The sequence below is a fragment of the Drosophila simulans genome, chromosome 2R (genome assembly GCF_016746395.2).
Source record: "Drosophila simulans strain w501 chromosome 2R, Prin_Dsim_3.1, whole genome shotgun sequence".
Classification (NCBI taxonomy): domain Eukaryota; kingdom Metazoa; phylum Arthropoda; class Insecta; order Diptera; family Drosophilidae; genus Drosophila; species Drosophila simulans.
The window spans coordinates 21,937,885-21,949,272 of record NC_052521.2 but is presented as its reverse complement, the minus strand read 5'-3'; positions in this window follow the sequence as shown (position 1 = coordinate 21,949,272).

Here is an 11,388-nt window from a genome sequence, read left to right as displayed (position 1 = left end):
TTGCGCTTTGTAATGTGTATTTGGCTCGTATTCCGTGATGGCGAACATCATGGAGCATGGAACCTCTGGCGGAAATGTTTGACAGACACGTAATGCCCTCGCCACAGTCATAAATTTTCTATTCTTTGCATACGTTCTGTGTTCGCCCCGCGCAGCCATCTCCATCTCCATCTCCGGTATCGAACGATTTTCCCCAGCTGTTTTCGGATTCGGAAAACCGCAGCTGAAGAAACTGCCGATGGAATTTTATAATGAACATTCAGTGGGCCTGACATTTGCGCTGCCAAAGTGCAGTTAGGGAATAATTGTTACTCTAAAAAACAGCAGCGAAACCCGTAACTAAGCCCCGAGAGGGGCAGTAGTAGAAATGAGGAACCCCACCTCACAATGGAGGAGGATCCCACTGTTCGCAAGGGGAGCACTTTGCAACAAAGTGACGAGAAAGGTCGCAACATCAAAAAGGAGCAATCATGGCACATTTCTGTAGTGAGTGGGAAAGGGCATTCAGGTGTTTAACGCACTCTACGCGAAATATACAATTTTGTGTATATGCAATTCAAAAAAATGGCTTAAAATATTAGCAAAGCTCAATGTCGATGACTAATACCTGAACTTCATTCCTACGTCTCATAGCAAAATGTTGGAGTGGAAGTAGACTGGTACAGCAGAACAATTGAATTTGTAAATGAAGCTCCAAGAGGCTTCCTCGATGCACTAATCAAAACCTCAGCCCACATTAATTGCTTCCATGCGGAGTGCTAATGCATATCTTATCACCAGAAGCCCTCACAACTTGTGCCCCAACTACAGCAAACCAAGCCCAAAAAACTTTAGGGACCCCAGCGGCTTTTTTTGCGAGAGAGCTGTGGCGGGTAAGATGGCTGACGACACTCATACGCCCCGTTTTCGCTGCAGCAACCACAATGGCAGCCAAACGAGCGCGGCAGCCTCGAAAACCGCTTCAGTTGCGTCGGGCCAAAAAAGAGGCACAACAAGCAGCTCAACAGTGCAAACGCGGGCACCGACCAACAACCATGACACCGAGTCAGGAGTTGGGGGAGTTGGAGCTGCAGTTGGAGCTGGAGCTGGAGCTGGAGTTGGCCGAACGAGGGAAAAGGGGCGGAGGGTCTGGCATATTCGTGCGCAATTTCGCGTTTGACGAAACATATAATCTTCGCACATTTCTATGGAAATGAATGGATTGGTGAATGCCTTGCTGGATGCATTGATAGATGCAGGCTCGGGATTGATGGATATATGGCTGGTTGGATAAATTGGGTTGGTATTGGTTTTCCAGCTGCGCCCCAACAAGACGACCATCAAAGAGATGGGTAGAACTGCAAAAATGGGAAAAAAGTGCAGAAATAGGTGGCACATTTCTTTGCCAGCTGCAGCAACGTTGCAGTTTCTCCCGCCGTCGCTGCATGCAAATGGGTATCCCCTGCTCCACCTCCGTGGGGGCCACACCCTCCTTGAAATCTCATTCTCCCATTCTGCAAGAGGCAGGCGCCCCAACGTCGCTGTTTTTGATTTTTCCAGTCGTGTTCTACTTACGGAGTGTGTGTGTGTGCATTTCGTGTGTTTTTCTGCTCTGCGCCTATGCAAATATGCAATTAAGTCGGCCTGGCCCGACTCTTGCCATCGAACGGCATGTTTGCTGCCATCTAACATGGCATTCCGTCAGCAAACAGACGAGCCATCGACATCGGCATCGGAATCGAAATCAGCAACAGAATCTGAGTCTGAAGCACAGCCTGAATCCGAATCCGAATCCCTGGCTCCATCCGTACGCTCATCGTCGCCAACTTGCCAAAGTTGGCACTGCGAGTCGGGCTGGAGACGGATGTGGAAGTGGGAGGGACAAGTGGACGAGTAGATGGCCATCATGCGATTGGGCTAATAGTTGGGTCATGTATGAGTCAAGTGCGGACTGTGGCGTCGAAAATGGCTGGGGCGGATAGATAAGAGCACGTCTTGATTATACGGTCATATCAATAGATAAAAATGCCTCGAATTTGCATTTTATATTGAAGTGGGCGTATACTTGATGCACTTTGGCGGGCTTTGTGTATACTTAATATTCTGGGACCCTCTAACGATTTCTGGCTAATACGAAATTTGCATCAGGTATGCAGGCAGCAAAATGCCGCAAGGCAAAGAAATCGCAAAAAGAAAACAATGCTGAGTGCTTACAAAACGCTAAGCCGCAGAGGAGAAAGAGGAGGAGAAAGAAGATGAGGAGGAGGAGAAGGAGGAAGGTAGCGAGATGCCGCAACGAAAACAGAAACAAAAAACAAAAATGCAGCAGCGAAATTCCGATGAAAGCGCTGCTGCATCTTCCGTCCCTGCTCCGCGCACGCCCTCTCTCGCTTACTCCCTTCGGGCCGCGCCTGTCTGTGTGTGTGTGTGTGTGCAGTGGCGACGCCATGTTGCGTGTAGTACGCGTGCAGAGGAACATATGTGTGAGTTCGCATGCACATGGCTCGCAGTTACCTGTACGTGTGTGGCACGTAACGCATTCGGATTTCGCATTATGGCCGACGCGAATGCTTGTGGCCACATACACGCGCACCATGTGGCCATGGCTCTCGTCTTTGACTTGGCTTAACTTCCACTTCCAGCCACCCAAACCCAGACACTCGCAGAAAAAAAGGTTAGACAATGCGATTGATTTCAGACAAAAGCTTGGGACTGAATTTAACTCAACTTATCATTTGAAACATTTTATTGCTGGTGTTATTGTAGATACATTGAAATGGAGCATACCATGACAGAAGAGCGGTAAGAACGAACCCGAACAACTCACTTGGCTGGCTTGGCGGTGAAAATGCATCCGGATCGAAAGGCGGCGGAGTTTCAGCTGGAAGAGAAACCCCTCAGGGGGCGGTGAGCTGGGTGCAACATAGTCCCACAAATTGGATTAGCTGCAGCGAGGTGCTGAGTTTATGGGTTCCTGAGCCTACGCAAAAGCCCCACAAAGATTGTGATTAATAAAGCTAATTTCGAGGCTCTCAGGCTTTTGAACTATTCCAAATTAGCTGGCATGAAATTTTCAATTAATTTTTAAATTTCAATTTATAAATTGAACCAGCAGCTGTCGACTGAAGCTGCGAGTAACGGCCGCCACTGAAAGTGTGATGAGAAATTTCGTAATGACTTCTTAGCCCCGTGAGTCCATAATAAGTGCAATTAGGCCATTGATGGTCGCGCCAGCTCCACAGCCACTCCGGAGCACTCCGCTCCGCAGACGGATGTGGAGGTGCGTCCGAGGTGGGAATGGGTGCACTGGAGTGGAGTGCCTGGACCCCAGCGGAGTGGTCGTGTCGGATCCCAACGCTCCTGCAACTGTCGCCTCGCCTCGTTAGCCGGCCAGCAAATTTGCACCGTCTAACATGGCCGGTCGCCATGTTTAATCAAATACGTGACTTGATTTCAACTCGGGCGCCAGTCCGCCACAGATGCAAACCGCTTTTCCACGTTTAAGGCCTAAAGAGTTTCCGCCAGATGGCACGTTGGTGCGTAGCAAATGGGTTAGGCGACAGGAGTCCTGGGGAACACATATGTATCTTCAAAGTTGCAATGGAAGTGAAAATATATCAGCTAAAATCCAATTGGTTATCAATCCAGAAGTAAAATGGTAGTGATAGCCACTGTCAGGAGTGGCATATGTAGGCAGATGTTTAGTCATATGTTTTAATTTTAGCGAATATTGTTGTAAATATTATATAATTAGAAATTGGCCGACAAGGGTTGAGCTAATTACAAGGTTAAGGTCTTCAGATTTCGGTTCTCGACAAGTGCGTGGATGTTTTGGCGGATCCCATGGACAAATGGCTCGGGTTAACCTGTTCCGCATTTCAACAAGTCAATCACTTGGCCGACTCTTCGGTGATCCCAGTCTGAGGTTCGATCTCTGCGTATTCGACACGATAATATGCCTGGTTCCGACAACAAGCCAGTCTCCACTCTCCGCTGAAAGTAATAATAATAATATGTGCTGTTCAACAACAACATAATTGCAAATTGGCCCGAAAATAAAAACAACAAAGCAGCAAAATAAAAAATCAAAACCGAGCCACAGAAACACGATAATTTAATGTTTGCCAAATGGGTGAACGGGACACACACACACACACACACACAGATACGAGACACTCACACACTCGCAGCGGCGAGCCGAAAAAGTAAATTATAGACTGTCTGGTGACCTTGAAAGTGAAATGCTCCAATCGCTCTGGCGGGGGTAGATCGCTGAATGGCAGTCGGGGACTCACTGTATCGGAAAGGTGCCAGGAGTTGGTGCCCAGAAATTAGTTACTCTGCGACCGGAGTGCCCGCTCTAATTGCGTAATTGACTGATCCGACACAACGGCGAACAAAATGCAAACAATTGACAGACACTCAGCTACACATTGGGAGCAAAAACACAGGGAGCAGCACCGGTCCACTGAGAGAAGAGACGATGTGATTGATTATTTTGCAGTGATATCACATATGTCTGTTGACTGAAAGTAGTAGCTGCTCCATTCTACTTTCTAGATACTTTTGTCACGTTCACTTTTCTGAATTAAAAAACAAAATACACAACAATTTCCAATCTTTTTTCCTGTGTACTAGTCCAGCTTAGGGCTGCGACAATCGGACCCAGAAGATTGAATCCCAGCAGGGAGGCGGGGAATCGGGGAGGGAAGGGGACAGGACAAAAGGTCCTTCTAGGGTTACGCAGTTGCTGCGCATGTATCTTGCAGATACGCGGATACACATTCTACTCTCATGAGCCGCTGCACCTTCGCCACTCACTGTTTTTTACTTTTATGCAATTGTTCGGCTCCTCTCTCGCTTTTTCCCGCCCGGCTTTTTGTTTAAAACATTCGAATGGGCGTGAACCGAAAATACTGCCGCTGCTTTCTTCTCGAGTTTTATATTTTTTGTGTTGCTGCCGAGCTGATTTCCGGCGCGTTTTGGATTACACAATGCAAGCAGCAGCGGCAGCGAGCGAAAGGTGAGCGGAATTTACTTGTTTTTGTGCCCGGCCTGCAGAGGAGTACCCTGGACTGGCCTGGAGATGGAGTAGATGCCAGGCAAGGAGGCAGGCAGGCGGGCGAGTGGCAAGTTCCGCCCAGCGCCGTGGTGCGCGATTCCTGTGCCGCCGTCTTGAGAATCCAATTTGAATTGTCAATGCCCGGACTGCGACTCCCGGAAGCCGCTGGAAACAAAGCCTTGAACTTGTGGCACTGCCACATTTGTTGCGCCCTTTCGAGAGCTGCCTTCAAGGGTGCTTGCCACTGGTTACCCCTTGCCGGGCCACAGCTCTCCTCCTCCTGCTCGTCGTGCTCAGGCCGATTCCTCCCCCGGTTCCTGCCCGCCCCAACTCGATCGTCTGCTCGGATTGTCAACTCACTCCCTGGGTGCTCCTTGCCATTACAATTGGTTTACAGTTGGAACTCGCATCTGGCGGAGGACCTAACGGAGCTGAGCAGCTGCAGGATACAAGCAGTTAGATCTCGAGAGCACTTCTCGAAATGGTTACATAAAAGAGGTGACCTTCGGGCGATTAGTATCGAGCATTTAGTACATTTAATTTTCCAATCATAGCCACATCTGACCTTGCCAATCACAATCGCAGTATCTTCAGTCACTCGAAATCGCTGCTTGGTAGAGTCACGTCTTCTTTCTGGCCACACAAAAGCTCAAGTGAAATCGAAAAACCTATTAATGTTTCCAGGAAACCGGGAGGGCGTGGAGAATTCGATTAGAGCGTCTGTCACAGAAACGATCAGCTCAGAACCCAGAAAGCCAGAAACCCAGTCCAAGTCCACGAAAGGTGAGAGATGAGCATAGCACAGCGGGGCCAGTTCAGGTGAAATTAATCAAATCTAAGCCGGGCCAAAGCTCAAACCCATTCACACATCGGCTGTGGGCACTAGCGGGTTAATCTGCGCCGAATCAATGAAATGCCGGCTGTGTGTGGCGCGGCTCCAGCGTCCGCCAAACAATGAAAGTGGCAATTAACCAGAAGCCGAGCATTAAATTACAAAATGCGATCGCAGCAACAGGTTGCCGATCGCCCGATCGCCATCAATAGATAGTTGTAATAATAATAAAACAACGGCAGCAACACAACAACCGCTCAATGGGCTTGACCACGGGGACCTGGATGTCGAGTGGATGGGAATGTGGAGCTGCCACTGCCACTGCCACTGGCACTGGACTGGTTCTGGCCTGCTCCAGCAGGCACTCTCTTTCTTCGGTCTTTAATCGATTTCTGAGCCCCCGGCCTCAGCCTCTTCCACTCTTCCATTCCTCCAACTGCAATTAGATAGGCTTGCTGCACTCTCCGTGGGAGATTGCAGCTTGCGGTTCGGGACCTTCCCTTTAACCCTCGAGTGCCCGAGATCCGCATCTCGGCAGATCCCCGGATTCCAGCTCGGCTGCCCGCTGCGCCAATGCATATTGATCGAAAATTAAAAATTGATCTATTACGAGTTACGAGTCTCAAAGTGCGACATCGATAATCCGCTGCAAAAGTGCACATGGTCGTGGAACAAAGGACGCAAGTAGGCCCGATCCGCTCGTGGGCGTGGTCGGTGCACCCTAGCCCAGATGCATTCGCATTATCCGATCTGTGTGTTTAGAGTGCGCCCGGCAGGGGGCGCCTCACACCTCTGTAATCCCTTGCTCCGTTTGATTGACAGTCGGCGACACCTCTTATTTACGACCGTCGCTGTTGTTTGTTACTGCATTTTTAATGATATCACGTAGTTTAATTTACTCGCGCTGCTCAGTTTTTCTTCTGGCTGCGAAATGCGAAAAGTTTTCATTTCAAACACATCACATGGCAAACGCTACTTCCTTCCTGTCCGTTAAAGAGACGAGTGTCGGCGAGGGGGGTCGGATGATGAGCCAGCATTCAATGGATTTGCTCATTATTGTTTGCACAAACTTTTGCGGTCAACCCATTGGCCAGGGGTCGGAGGTCATTGCGGGCGACATGGATACGAACGAAGTGTCATTGATAGCGAGTGCGGTTGGGCAATGCCATTTAATGGGGATATCAAATCGGATGGCCAACCAGTTTCAGCTTTAATGCGGATTAGTATTTTAATGGGCCAACAGCATTTGATGCTTGTAGCTCTATTAGCCTCTCAAACCTACATGATTCTCAACTATCTATTTATTATCTACAGCTTAATCATAGCCCAATGAAATATTTAAATGGGCACCATATTTTCCAAGCCAACCCCTTGCTTTCGTTGTGAATCAAGGGCTTAGTTTAGATGTCAACCCCTAACGTGCTAAGATATGCAAGCACTTCGATTTGATTTGTCAACTACTCTGGGGCTCTGGGGCTCTGAGTTCCGAGCGGCTGAGTGACCTGAGGTTCAAGTTGTTTGCATGAGCCACATCTTGATTAGCCCAAACACTCTCGGAACAAGTGAATTCACATACGACTACACACTGTACCGCTCCAGTGGTTGTTGCCCACCGCTTGTGGTAATCGAATTGTTTCAGCGCCGCTCGGCAGTTGTCCACAAATCGAGTCAATTTAATTGACCTCCAGAGGTCAAGCTGTTCCCTTTTGTTGCTGCTGCTAGTCCGCCAGAGGGTGGGGAGGGCACCCCCATGGGACGCTTACGCTTTCTTTCTTCCGTCGGATTCCCAGTCTTTGTGGGGAGTGTGGGATCCGCAGCAGCACCAAGCTGTAGTGTGCAAAGCGAGCGAGCTCCTTCCCTGTTAATGGATTTAATTGAATTTGGCTTGTTGCTGCGTTTTATTTGTCTTAATTGTCTGCGAAATAATCATAAATCAGTTTTGTGAGCCTCGCGGAGACGGGACAGGCCCAGTCGCAGCTCCCCACCCACCCAAAGGCGAGCCAGCACTTGGGTCAATCAATTTATGACATATCCCCAGCTCAGCTCGTTCCAGACCATAACTCGACCGATCTCAAGCCGAGCGGATGATGCGGCACTTTCGAGCTGGGAACCTGGGAACTGCTGCTTCATCCGCCTCCTCCGCCCAGTACCTCCACCGAGTGGCATTGTTTCGCGGGCAGCTCCTTTGTCTCCAGCTTGGGCCTCCGCGGGCAGGGGTCACCCACAATTGGAGAGCATTTCAAACATTTCCATGCGGGCTGGCCCGAGATTTAGTTAATTTAGCATAGCAGATCTGCAGATCCCCGGATACCCGGATCCCCTGATCTAGCTCGTCGGCTGTTCTCCTCCGTTGGCCAGCGCGTTGCTGCGGTTCGAATCAAAGCCAGCCGAGGCCAGCTTCCTGACCATGTTGACAACTAAATAACACGTTAATGTGTTTATTGCGTATGCTACAATGTCCCCAGAGTCTGGCTGAAGCCTCAGCTGGGACTCAGATGGAGATGGAGCTGCACTGTGGATAGAGCTGGAGCTGTCGACTTGGACTTGGACTGTGTTAGGTGTCGCGGCCAACACATTCGATCTGGCCTGCTCTTGATCCGCACAGCTCATGGCTTTCGCATTAAACATGAGGCTGTGCTGGCCAAGTGAATCGCAGCCGGGGACACAAAACGCGTTTCACGCCTGGCCAGAAGCTTGGGAAAGCTGGTTGCACTTGGGCTGCTCCTTAACATTTATTTATGTATTTATGAAAACGTCATGCGATCACTCGGATCAGCGGTAATCGTATGCTGCGCTGCTGAATGCCCACTGCCTTAATACCCCTGTCTCGCCCCCGAATGTCAAACCATAAATAAAAGATTAGCCTTTGCGGAATTAACATTTTGCCAGTTGTCCGCATTTAAAATGTGTCGCAATAAAATTCTGAATTATTGCACCAGATATTGGGGGAATCGGCGGATGCAAGCAGCTGAAATCAGGGCGGTCAGAAAGGGGGAAACTCTTCTTGAGGATTATATATCCAAAACTGGATAATCCTTCTAAAACACTTCCCAGCTTTCAATGAACATAGCCAGATCCAGAGCACACTTAGTCCATTGCAAGTGTCCTTCTGTTTAAAATACACAAAACAGTTATGTATCTTACCCCAAGAACATGGGCATGCGAACTTTTTAGCAATTAGATCTGCATTAGGAGGTGTTTCCTCCCGCCGCCGCCCTCGTAGTTCCGACGGGCAGCTGCTGCTGAGTTTCCCTTCCGCCAAGTGGGCCAGATCAAACGACGCTTGTCACGTGCCTCACGTGCCACGCCCACCGGCTGATTAAATTAGCGGATTTGTGCGCCTCGGCGGCAATCGACAGCGGTACATATCTAGGCACGGAGGAGGTAAAAAGCGAGCTACCCGTAATTGCCAGTTTCGGATTTCGGTGTTTAGTGTTCAGTTTTCAGTTGTTATTTTCCGTTTCGGAGCTGAGCGCAGGCGCAGCTGAAACGCTCACCGCCCTGATCCCCCCATCCACCCTCTCCCGCGAGGACCGTGATATGACCGGGTCTCGTTACACAAGCCAAGTCTGTTACAAATGTCAGGCGACCTTATGCATGGCGGGTCTGATGTTCGCCGCCAAATGTCGGCAAGTCGGAGTGCGAGAGAGCAAATTAATTCATTTTCAACACCTATTTTGACAGTTCATAAAATACATTTGTCATAAAATCGGCCAGAGACAGCGACTTCTGCTTGGCCGGTCGTTACCGACCTGGCCAAGATTTATGTGGCTCATTGGAAATGCGATTCAAGAAGGGCAGCCTGCCTGCCACGTCAAATTTGTCCCTTTTTCGCCGGACCTTCGCCTCTCTTTTTTCGGTCCAGTTGCTTGGAGCAGTGAGACGGATCCGGAGGCCCCTAAAGCGAGTTGCAAAAATCTTAACAAAGTTATTTTAGCAAACGGTACGACAAAAAATGTCATGTCCCTAAACATTGCAACAGACCAGCGGGCATCCTGCGATCCCATCCCCGGTGACCATCCCCGATGAACTGGCCCAACTGACTACTGACCACTGCTCTGCAATCGATATGCGTGCAGATGCTCCACTTTGATCAGGTCATCAGCGACACATCGTTCATCATTCCAAGCGGACGGTGCGCAGGAATGCAGCAGCTCTGGAGGCTGGGGAAGGGAAAGGGCCTGAGGAGCAGAAAGGATGGAAGGCGAAGAGCAGGAGCTGAGGATGCATACTGGCTATGCATGACCAGTAGCCGAGTTCAAGACAATGGGCCACAGCCATGAAAGGAACGCTTTTCAAGTTTTACGCCAAAGACCCAATGTCTGGGGTTTGGGCTTCGGCTTGGCTTGGCTTGGCTTGGACTTGGACTTGGTCCTGGACTTGAGCTACAGCTGAAACCGAAGCCGGGAGCTGGGAGCTGGGAGCTGGGAGCGGAGCTGGATGAGGATGAGGATCCCAGGGCCAGGGCCGCGACTTTGACGGATGAATTTCACAAATAACTTCAACTGCTTCTGCAGTGCAGCTCTGCCGTTTTTTATTTCGCTGCTGCTGCCTGCGTTATTTATTGTACGAGTATTTGGACGCAAAGCTACACTGTGCAAAAATCGTGCTCCAAATTTGGGAAGAAGGCAAATATTTATTTCAGAAATAAAATCACATAAATGCCTGCTTTCCTGTGTAGTTCAAAGTCGTTTCCCAAAAATGCTGGCCATCCTGCTTAGTCCCATGGCAATTTTTCGCACAGTGTACCTATTTTTGAGCTGAGCCAGGAGCTGCAGTCCGCAGCGTTGACACAAAACCTTGTTGAGTTTCGGAACGCAGGCCAGCGAATGACAGCAACAACGTTGGATGTCCCCGATGTGTCTAAGTTTGGTATGCGTCATTTTTACAAGGAAATTCCTCTGACTTTGTGGCTCTGAGCCCGAGTCCGACTCTGAGTGGGACTCCCTGGACGGGAGCAGTCTGGTCCTGCTGCTAATTTATGTAAACACGCTAAGTACAGTCCTAGCTGCACTTTGCTCCCGTCCACTGCCCCCTCAATTAGAACCCACTGAGCACGCGGACCCGCGAATTCCGGCTGCAGTTTTAAATTGAAATCGCAAAAAGCGCTCACAAATGCAAAATTCTCCGCGAGCTGGCATTCCTTTGGCCGGCCATTGTCTTTTGTTGGCCGGGTCGAAAAGGTGTTGATTTAATGAGGCCCAGGCAGGCCAGGCAAGCGCGGAGCCCAGTTCCTGGGCCCATCGTTCCCTGCGAGGTCTGAGTGAATCCTCAGTTTTGAATCCGAAATCCAGCGGTGATTGACATGGCCTGGGATATGCTGGAACTCAGGAACTCTGGAACCCGCGCCGACAGTTCTTATGTTCGGCAGGAGTCTCGTTTCGTCGGCTAATTAATTGGCAGCAAATGAAACACTTGGACAGTTGAAAGGGAGGCGTGTAAATCCGTGTTTTCCTCACTTCGGAGGCATATAGCGAACGGATCTGCATCCCTCGGAACGATGTCGCTTCGAGGA